Consider the following 10,818-nt stretch of genomic DNA (forward strand, 5'->3'; position numbering starts at 1 on the left):
CACTGTGAACCCCCCAATAACTAACTTAACAGTCATCACCCTATCACTAACCCTATTAACCTCCATTACCTTCTCCCTAAGCTCTCCATCCACTAATATGCCTACCCCATTCCTACGCCTCTTGTTATCCGAATACCACAACTTATACCCATCCACATCCCTAGCCTTAGAACCTTCCCACTTAGTCTCCCATACACACGCAATATTGATCCTTCTTTTCGGATCTTAACCAGCTCTATCGACTTACCCTGAAGGTCCCTATGTTCCACGACCCTACCCTCAACCTATCCTCTCTGGAAACCCCTCCCCTAATACCTCCTCTTTTACACCTGACCCCAACATCGGACCCCACCCTCACCCTCAACCCTACAGGACATGACCATATTCCACCATTTACCCCCAAAGCCACTACTCAAAACCGAACAACAAGAAAATGGTACACAATAGCGCAGCAGTAAAAGGCACTCGCAACGCACCAAAAATACCTCCAAAATATACGAGCAACAGATAATAGGCACCAAATTAACAGACAGATTAATCAATCACAAATTTCCGGTAGTGAAGATACCAACAATACATGGTAAAAATAAAAACAAACAAAACAAACTGCCACCAAAACAAAGGGACAGTGGGAAAATAGTAGGAGAATAGTAGCAGGCACGCAAAAAAATATACAATAATATCTGCCAATAAGCAGACCAGGCACGCAATAATCACAAGAAACTGAGAATAAAATTACACGAAACTAGAATGTAAAACAACTAATTAGTAAAGTTTGGATGTCACCCGGATACTACTGCATATGTTGGACACGGCAATTTTGATGTCGAAATTGGTTGCTGGAGTAAAGTCGCCGGAAATCGGCTAGTTGCATGTCGCCGGAATGTCACCTGGGTTTCTTCCTGGTGTTGCCGGAAGCTGGTCTTCGATTGACGTCTTACCTCCTCAGTTAAATCGGATATGACCGGTGCGTCACAAATTCTCCGTCGCCGGCAGAGAAACTAATCCTTCAGCGATAGCAGTGGCTAGATGACAAAATAACAAGGGGGAGAGAAGGAGAAGGGGTTGGGAAAATAGAGAGAGGATGAGAGAGAGGGGAGTTGCACCTGTTTCTGGCGCTGCTACACCATCGCCGGCATCCGCCAGACCAGTCAGAGACCGTCTGAAGTTAACGTTAAAAGTTAACATTAAAGGGAGAGAAAGAATAGGATCGATGCTTGTTACATGAGAAATGTTTGCCAAAAGAGTATTGGGAAGAAGATGCTCATACATCAGTCTTAGTCTTTCTACTCACCAGGCTTCCATCAAAAGCATTAGAAGGAAAGATACCATTTGAAATCTGGTATGGTTATACACCTTCTTTAAAAAATCTCAAAGTATTTGGATGTTTGTGCTTTACTTATGTGCCACAGAGTAAAATAGATAAGCTTGATAAAAAGGTAGAATCTGGAATATTTGTGGGTTATAGCACTATTTCTAAGGATAACAGATTTTTCCAACCTCATACAAGGAAAATTCTGGTGAGTAGAGATGTTCATTTCATGGAAGATGAAAAATAGAACTGGGAAGAAGCAGAACCAGTACTATTTCCAGACCAAAGTAAAATACCCCAGCTAAAAGAAGATGAATAGGTGGATGATGTTCCGGTGAGAGGCACAAGATCACTCTCTGATATCTATCAGAGATGCAACATGGTTGTTCTTGAGCCAACAGATTTTTGTGAAGCAGAAAAAGAACCAAAATGGAGAGCTGCAATGACGGAAGAACTCACCATGATTGAGAAGAACCAGACTTGGAAACTTGTGAAAAGACCTGAAGACAGGAAATTCATAGGTGTGAAGTGGATTTTCAGAACCAAGCTGAACGCAAATGGCTCTATCAACAAGCTCAAAGCCAGACTTGTTGTAAAGGGGTATGCTCAAATTTTTGGTATTGATTTTTCTGATACATTTCTCCTATTGCTAGATTAGAAACCATCAGATTGTTGTTGGCTATAGCTGCACAAAATGGTTGGAAAGTGTTTCAGGTAGACGTTAAATCAGCATTCTTGAATGGCTATCTTGATGAGGAAATTTATGTTGAGCAGCCTGAAGGATTTGCAGTCAAAGGGCATGAAGATGAAGTGAATCAACTCAAAAAAGTTTTGTATGGACTAAAGCAGGCGCCCAGAGCTTGGTACATCAGGATTAATGAACATTTGGTGTAGTTGGGTTTTAGAAAAAGTCTCAATGAAGCTACTCTCTACATCAAAGGTGATGGAACAAATCTTATTGTTATTTCACTATATGTAGATGACCTGTTGGTTACAGGAAGCAATCGTGAGCTTGTTCAAAAATTAAAGAAGATATGCAGCATACATTCGAAATGACAGACTTAGGAAAAATGGTTTATTTTCTAGGAATAGAAATCAAGCAAAAGCAAAATGAAGTTTTCATCTATCAAAAGAAGTATGCAAGAGACATTTTGAAGAAGTTCAGAATGGAAAATTGCAAAGACACAACTATTCCGATGTGTCAAAAGGAGAAGTTGAGCAAAAATGATGAAGCTGAAAAAGTGGATGAGACTCTTTACAGAAGTATGGTTGGATGTCTCATGTATCTTACAACTAGTCCCGACATTTTATATGTTGTAAGTCTTTTATCTAGATTCACTAATTATGCAACTAACACTCATTTTAGAGCAACAAAAAGGGTGATAAGATATGTTAAGGGAACACTGAATTTTGGAATCAAGTTCAATGCAAATCAAAAGCACGTGTTGCAGGGGTATTCTGATAGCGATTGGGGTGGTTCTTCTGAAGACATGAAGAGCACTTCTGGTTATTTTTTTAGTCTTGGTTCAGGCATATTTTCTTGGTGGTCTACAAAGCAAGAAATTGTTGCATAGTCGACGACTGAAGCTGAGTTCATTGCAGCTACAGCTGCTGCAAATCAAACCTTATGGCTTAGAAAAGTGCTACTTGATCTGAATTTAAAGCAAGAGAAGTGCACAAAGGTGTTTGTGGATAATCAAGCAGCTATTGCTATCTCCAATAATCCTGTTTTTCATGCAAAAACCAAGCATTTCAATATCAAATTATTCTTTCTTAGAGACGTGCAAAAAGAAGGATCGATTGGGTTAAAGTACTGCAAGACGGATCTTCAACTGGCAGATATATTTACCAAAGCCTTACCAAAGAGCAGATTTGAATTTCTCAGAGAAAGGCTTGGAATTTGCAGCAATTGAAGCAAGAATCCCTGTAGAGATTTTATTTCAAGAATTTGACACATTTGGATTTACTTTTTGTTGTGTTTCAATTTGTTGATTTTCATCCTATGTGGCACTAAATTGAGGAAATAGGGGTGAAAATTGAAATGAAACGTAGGCAAGATATCTCTGATTGTACATTTAGTGGAAACAATACGGGGGACAAATGTTAACTTTCATGAAGTTTGGACTTCAGATTACTTAACTACCTTTTATTTGTTCGTGTTCACTGCTTACAGCATAAATTAAAGAACCTTCGACATATTCAAATGTAGGGAAATGAGCTCCTTTTTTTGGCTCAAACAAGGACAGCAACTTGTGTTTAGTACATGTTAAATGTTAACTGTGCCGGAGCTAGCTGTTCATGTGATGCTTTCAAGATCAACACTGCTTTTACTTGTCGTATGATGATAATTGTTCCACATCGTGGAATTATTTTTCCTTGATATTGTAACTAGTTCTTCAGAAAGAATAATTGCTGCTAGTTGATGAGTGCAAGTTTTGGCATGTTCTTTGCTCTCCAAGTGAACTGCAGTTATTCATCTTTGTGGTGCCCTTTAACCACTCCCCCTTAAGGATACATAGCCTTACAATGAAGCAGTCACAAATATGTGTGTCTTCCTTGGCTGCAATCCTAGGACCATAATTTCTTGAAAACACAAGAAGCTAGTTGTTCATTCTGCATCGGCAGGGACTGCTGACAGTCTGTTCGAATGGAAGGATGACTGCAGGTTCATGATTAATGCCGTTAATGTAACACTTGGTATTACGTTCATCCCCTTCGTGATCCATTCCTCTCAAATTTTGATTCTACTGTGATATTAGTACATTAGTGTTTTCTATCGTGTTATTCCATTGAAACTAACTTATGTACATCCATTGTCACTTTACTTTGTTGCTATTTCAGTACTGAGATTCGTTTTGGCATAATAGTTGGCCTTTATGTTGATGAGGACCTTGATATTGCTTTATCTTATGGTGGTCTTGAATTAGTTGCTAAAGATGTATTTTTCCACTTTGTTGAGTTGATGTAAAAGATTCATGTAGTCAACTAAATTTGGGATTGAGGCATAGTTGGTAGACTAGGATCGCAGAGTTTGTTTCAATCCCGGACACATGAAAAGGAAAACTAAACAAGGATCTGACAGGCATAATACATAAACTTGTTCTTTAACTTGATGCAGAAGATGAACGTTTAAATGGATTACAACTTGAAAGAAGTACAGATAAGATATTGTTTGCGAATTCATGAATAAATAGGCCAACAGTCGTGAATCTTCTTTTTCTTTTTTTCGCTCATCTGCAACTTTGACAATCTTTTTGCCTATACTATCACCATTGAACAGTCCAATAAAAGCAGAGGGAATGCTTTCAACGCCTTGTGAGGTATCTTCGATGGCCTTGAGTTTTCCATCGTGGAGGTACTCAACTGTTTTCGACAGGAAATCTGCATACACTGTCATGAGATCAGCTGTTAGGAATCTTTGGATGCTAATCCTCTTGTAGACTATATCCAACATTTCCGGGGAAGCTCGTGTGCTAGCATTCGTGTACTCAGAAATAACCCCACAGATGGCTACTGTGCCCAGTGAGTCCATGTTTGCCAATGCTGCTTCTAGCATCTTGCCTCCGACGTTGTGAAAGTAGACATCAATCCCTTTAGGGAAACACCTTTTGAGAGCCGATTTGAGGTTAGCTTCTTGTTTATAATTGAATGCATCGTCGAATCCAAGTTTCTCCGTAAGAAAATTTACCTTTTCTTGGCTACCAGCAGAGCCAACAACATAACATCCTAGTAATTTTGCATACTGTCCTACTAAATGTCCTATTGAACCAGAAGCAGCAAACACGAAAACTTTCTCCCCTGGCTTCGGCTTACACACTTCGAAGAATCCACCGTAGGCAGCAAGTCCACTGAATCCAAGAACTCCGACATGGTAAGACAAAGGAAATGCCAGGTTAGGATCCAACTTAATCAACAGGGAACCTTCCTTAACTATAGTGTACTCTCCCCAGGTAAGAAGCCCTACAACCAAATCTTTCTGGAAGTCGGGCCGATGAGAAACCAACTCTTCCTACACCATAAGTGTCAATGACCTCTCCAGGGGTAATGGCAGTTGCATAACTTATCGATGTTTGTGATGAACTTTGGCTCTTCATCCGGTTTATCTGATAAGGATCAATCGATACTAACAGGTTCTTGATGACAACCTCCTTAGACTCTGGCTCAGCTATAAGTAAGATGTTTTCGACTTTTATCTCAAAGTCTGACTCTTCTGGTGTACCATTTATGTTGGCTTTTATTGCTACATACTTGTTCTTAACTTCCATCTTTGTAGGTACCTTTTGGCTTGGTACTATTATGAAAGGGGAAGAAAAAGGTGCAGAAGAATGTAATGTGAAATGCTTATATGGCTCAACTATTTTTAGGGCCTTATATACTGACTAGTTAAAAAAATGTAAAGAATATAGATTTTCATACATTGATGAGTTTAGGTATCATGAGACCACATCAATGGTGGATTCAGGATCTAGGGGTCGTCGGTGTCCAGGTGGTTCAAACACACATATTGATGCCCAAGGTTTTAAGGTTCCGCCTGGAAACCAAGCACTCAACCTTCATTTTTTAAATCTTATATCAATCTTTATTACATTTCTTATATAATTATATGTTGTTTACGTCGTGTTTAACGGATGCTGGGACACAACAAAATTACGTCGTGTTTAACGGATGCTGGGACACAACAAAATTACACATAGGTCTGCCCCTGAGACCACTAAGCTCATTGTTCTTGTTTTTGAACATCTCCTCTAGATCTATGAGGTAGGTGAAACATCAAAATAAAGAAAATGACAAAGTGCATAGATATTTTTTATGTTGTCTCAAACCAAGAAAAAAATTGTCAGTATCAGATGCCTTATAGAAATAGCTAAGAACAAGACAATTTAAACAGCAGGCCTTGCCCCTCACTAGGAGGCAGAGATAAGTTGTGATGAGAAATAGGTTCTAAAAAAAATAAAGACAAATTGACATTCATTGTTGCAAGCTTTTGTTGTTTTCATTTGTTTTCTTGTGATTGCAATCAAACAATTTCTTACTGAAAAATATGTATTGTCGTTTCATTTTTTAATTTCTGAAGTTAAATTATTTATTTTGATATAAACACCGAGTGCATATAATATTCTGAATGTTTTCAGAACATTGTCAACAAAATAGAATCAATATTTCATTTGAGTCTAGAGATATTGGATTCAATTGAAATGACAATGGAAATATATAACTTAGAGAGATAGAAAGTTCCTATTGTGGCCAAACACATCGCCACCTCCTTAAATTCGGCATCAATTTTTATTTGTGTACTTCAACTACATACCGTTCATTTTAAACATCTTACTGGTGTCTTACGACTTAATTTTGACACTTTTCGCATAATCAGTAAAAATATATCACATGTGTGAGTCACACTCGCGAGTGATGTGTAAAACATTGAATAAAATGATCTTTTAGTAAAAATAATCAATGAATCGATAACACATGATCCAAGTAATTACAAAAAGGGAATTTAGCCACTTAAAAAAAATATATGGAGAAGCATTTTATGTTGAAATTAATAGAGAAACACACCACAGATTTACATAAATCAAGAACACCTATAAGTAACGGAATATGAGATAGGAAAGGTGTGTACCTTTGTCCGCCGATGTGTACCTTTGTCCGCCATTGCTTACACGTAATGGAAGACGAATCAAGAACACCTATAAGTAACGAAATATGAGAGAGGAAAGGTGTGTATCTTTGTCCGCCGGTGTGTACCTAAGACGAACTAGGCTGAGTGTTCCTCTCCTTTGCTTATGGGAATACGTCTTATGTTAAAACCAGGAAAGGGGACCTAGCCTTATATTTATAGGCTTAAAAGTCTTACCCTAGTGCACCCCCTATTATGGGCTCACAGGTCTACTACAGGCCTACATTATTGTTAGCCCACACCAATAACATGAAATGGATACGGCCCATATGGAATCCACATGAATACACGGCCTATGTCTTGTCCACCAACTAATAACATCAGCCTGTTTTACTTTAATGTAATAAAAATTTAATGTTAAGTCCATATAAAATAAATAATTCTAACATTCTCTCACTTGGACAACGTTAACTTTTAAAGAAAAGTTTTGGAAAATTTATTTTAATGAAAATGACTCTCAGGCTGAGTAGACAATGACCATAAATATTTAGTGGTGGAATGTCATCTCCAACATAGTTCAGTCAAGGAAAACATCACTGTTGAACTGCAACAATACTTGCATCAACCAACGATACAAAACCAATCCACAATTACTAATACTGAAGTTTTGTAGACATAAACCAAATAATGTGGTAGTGTAGCAAGAAATAGCCAACATGGACTCCAAATCGATGCTATTTCATTGTTAGTCCTTCAAATGATTTTTCATATCAACATGTACATTTAAAATCAACATGCGTACCATAAAAAATCGTCGCCGCGATTTTGCTACAACATGTGTGAGCACTAAACCAACATGTGCTCCACCAGAAAATCTTGATTTTCAAGGTTCAACATGTGCAACATATTACATGGTGCAACAACCAAAAAATTTACAAGGTAAAATGACATATCGTATATGTCTCCAAAAAAAAAATTCAATAAAACAATAATATGATCTTATCAATATGAGGCATAGCTAATACGTAAGGCAAAAAGCCTTAATATAATAAAACAATATTAAAGTGTACACAATAATAATCAACAACATAAATGATAGCAAAATCTACCATAGCATAAATGTAAATTTAAGAGATAATATCACCATAAATATGAAACAATAAGGTGAATAGTCTAATGACAAATGAATAACAATATTAAATACTCCCACTAACCCAATAAATCAAATGACTCAAAAACACCCATATTATGAACATGTTGCATAAAAACTATGGGTCTTAGCACCTTGGTTAGTGGATCAGCAAGCATCAAATCGGTAGGTATATGTTCAATCACAATGTCCTCCCCTTTAACCATATCTTACACAGCCAGATATTTTATTTCCATATGCTTAGAAGCTGAAGAAAATTTATTATTTTTTGAGTAAAATACAACTGCCTTGTTGTCACAATAAATCTTCAAGGGCCTAGAGATGGAATTAACTACTACAAGCCCTGAAATAAAATTCTTAAGCCAAATGGCTTGTGTAGCTGCACCATAACAAGCTACGAATTCTGCTTGCATAGTGGAAGATGTTGTAAGAGTTTGCTTTGCACTCTTTCAAGATATTGCACTCCCTGTAAACATAAAGATAAAGCCAGATGTGGACCTCAAATCATCAAGACACCTAGCAAAGTCTGAGTCTGTGTAACTAATTACCTCAAGGTCGTCAACGTTTTTGTACACTAATATATAATCTCTTGTCTTCTTCAAGTACCTCATTACTTTCTTAGCAGCAACCCAATGACTTCTTCTTGAATTAGTTTGATAATGTCCAAGAGCATTGACAATGAAAGCAATGTCAGGACGAATGCAAACTTGTGCATACATAAGACTTCCAAAAACACTTGGATATCATTTTCGGGACACAAGTCTAGGCTTAACTTATCACCTTTCACCACAGGGACATCACCAGGCTTACAATTTTTCATTTAAAATCTTTTCAAAATATGATCAATATAGGTCTTTTGTGAAAGCCCAATAACTTACGAGATGTATCTCGTCGAATCTCAATGCCCAGAACAAATGATTCCTCTCCTAGATTTTTCATATCAAACATTTTATTTAATGAATGTTTAGTTTCGTGCAACAGTCCCGAATTATTACTAGCAAGTATAATATCATCAACATAAAGAGTGAGAATGATGAACTTACTTCCACCGATCTTAATATAGATGCAATGATCAATCTTGTCTCCACAAACCCCATAAAAGTGATAATTTCCTCAAACTTCTAGTACCACTGCCGAGAAGCTTGCTTCAAGCCATAAATAAATTTCTTCAATTTACACACAAGATGCTCACTGCCTTTACTAACAAAACCTTGGGGTTGTTGCATATAAACCTCTTCATTAAGATCACCATTCAAAAAGGTTGTCTTTACATCCATCTGATGTAGCTCAAGATCAAAATGGGCTACCAATGCCATTATGATCCTAAAAGAACCCTTAGATGACACTGGTGAAAAAGTTTCATTGTAATCAACCCCTTCTCGCTGTGTGAATCCTGTAGCAACTAATCTCACCTTGAATCGTTCAACATTTCCATTTGAATCCTTCTTGGTCATAAAAACCCATTTATATCCAACAACCTTCTGGCCTTTAGGAAGGTCTGAAAACTCCCATACTTTATTTTTACTCTTGGATTTCATCTCTTCAGACATGGCATCAAGCCACATCTTTGATTGAGCACATGATGAAGCTTCAGAAAAGGTTACAGGATTAACAATGTCACCTTCAGCTAGGTATACTAAATAATCATCCAATAGCAGCGATCGTCTTGATCTACTTGATCTCCTTAAATTCTGAACCTCTTGATCAACAACAGAAGGTGCCTGAACCACTTCTTCAATGATAGGCACCTGAATTTCTGCAGGTACAAAGTCATCAGTTTGCATATGTATATGAGGTTCATCATGTATAGGTGCAGACACAAATGATTCTGAGGTAATAATGAGAGAAATTCTAACAACTTCAATACTTTCAGTTGGCTCAGGACAATATGCTGAGAACAATCCTTATTTGCAATATCAAATTCAAGAAATTTTGCATTTTAAGATTGATACACCCAAATTACAACTCTCGTTAGAAAGTGTAAGCGGTCGTTGTCAAATACAAAGCAACTGGGTTGGGTGTCAAATACCACAAGGAATACTACTGTGTTCACTAAGTATTGTGGTTGTTATTAGACTATTGATCGAAGGTTCCAGAATAAAATGGGGGGGTTTGATTTATCAATTGTATTCAGATGCTTGTCACAGAAAGTAATCCAACTGTAGGTTGTACCGCAAATAGTAATTCACTAAGAGAAGTCAAACTAAAGTTATGGCTACCAAGATGCTTAAGCATCTAGGGTTGTTAACTATTTTGGTTTCCCAATGAACAATCCTAATTGCAAGAGTAATTGAATTCTATGGTTTACCCATAAGTTTCTCAACCTAAATGAGTAACTTATACCTTAATTCTTTCAAACTTAAGGAACATATTATTTATTCAACTATATTCTCACATAGGTTGATCCGGTTAAGGCATCTACCCTCTATCCAAAGGTTAAAGCCTTTAGATTTATGTAAACCCTTTCTTTTCCCAATAAACACTTTTCTATTCGAACAAGTGATGTTCTTGGGCTCACTTTTCAAGTTTCCAACCAAGAAAAGTCATTAAAGTGAAGAAGGGTTTATGCAATATCAATTAATCATTGAAATCTACTAGATTCATAACCCTCAATAAGCTATTCACATCAAGGCTCCCATAACCCTAGTTATGGGAGCTTAGCCACACATCTCCATCACACAAAGAGAAGAAATCATTGTGTTATTCATAAATTAATTCAGAATTTACTTACAAAAG

At 37.1% G+C, this 10,818-nt stretch overlaps 1 pseudogene; it reads right to left on the reverse strand.

Moving 5' to 3' along the window:
• Positions 1–4,173: 4,173 nt before the first annotated feature.
• On the reverse strand, positions 4,174–7,299 carry LOC124896962 (annotated as a pseudogene).
• Positions 7,300–10,818: the final 3,519 nt, after the last annotated feature.

The sequence above is a fragment of the Capsicum annuum genome, chromosome 3 (genome assembly GCF_002878395.1).
Source record: "Capsicum annuum cultivar UCD-10X-F1 chromosome 3, UCD10Xv1.1, whole genome shotgun sequence".
Lineage (NCBI taxonomy): Eukaryota > Viridiplantae > Streptophyta > Magnoliopsida > Solanales > Solanaceae > Capsicum > Capsicum annuum.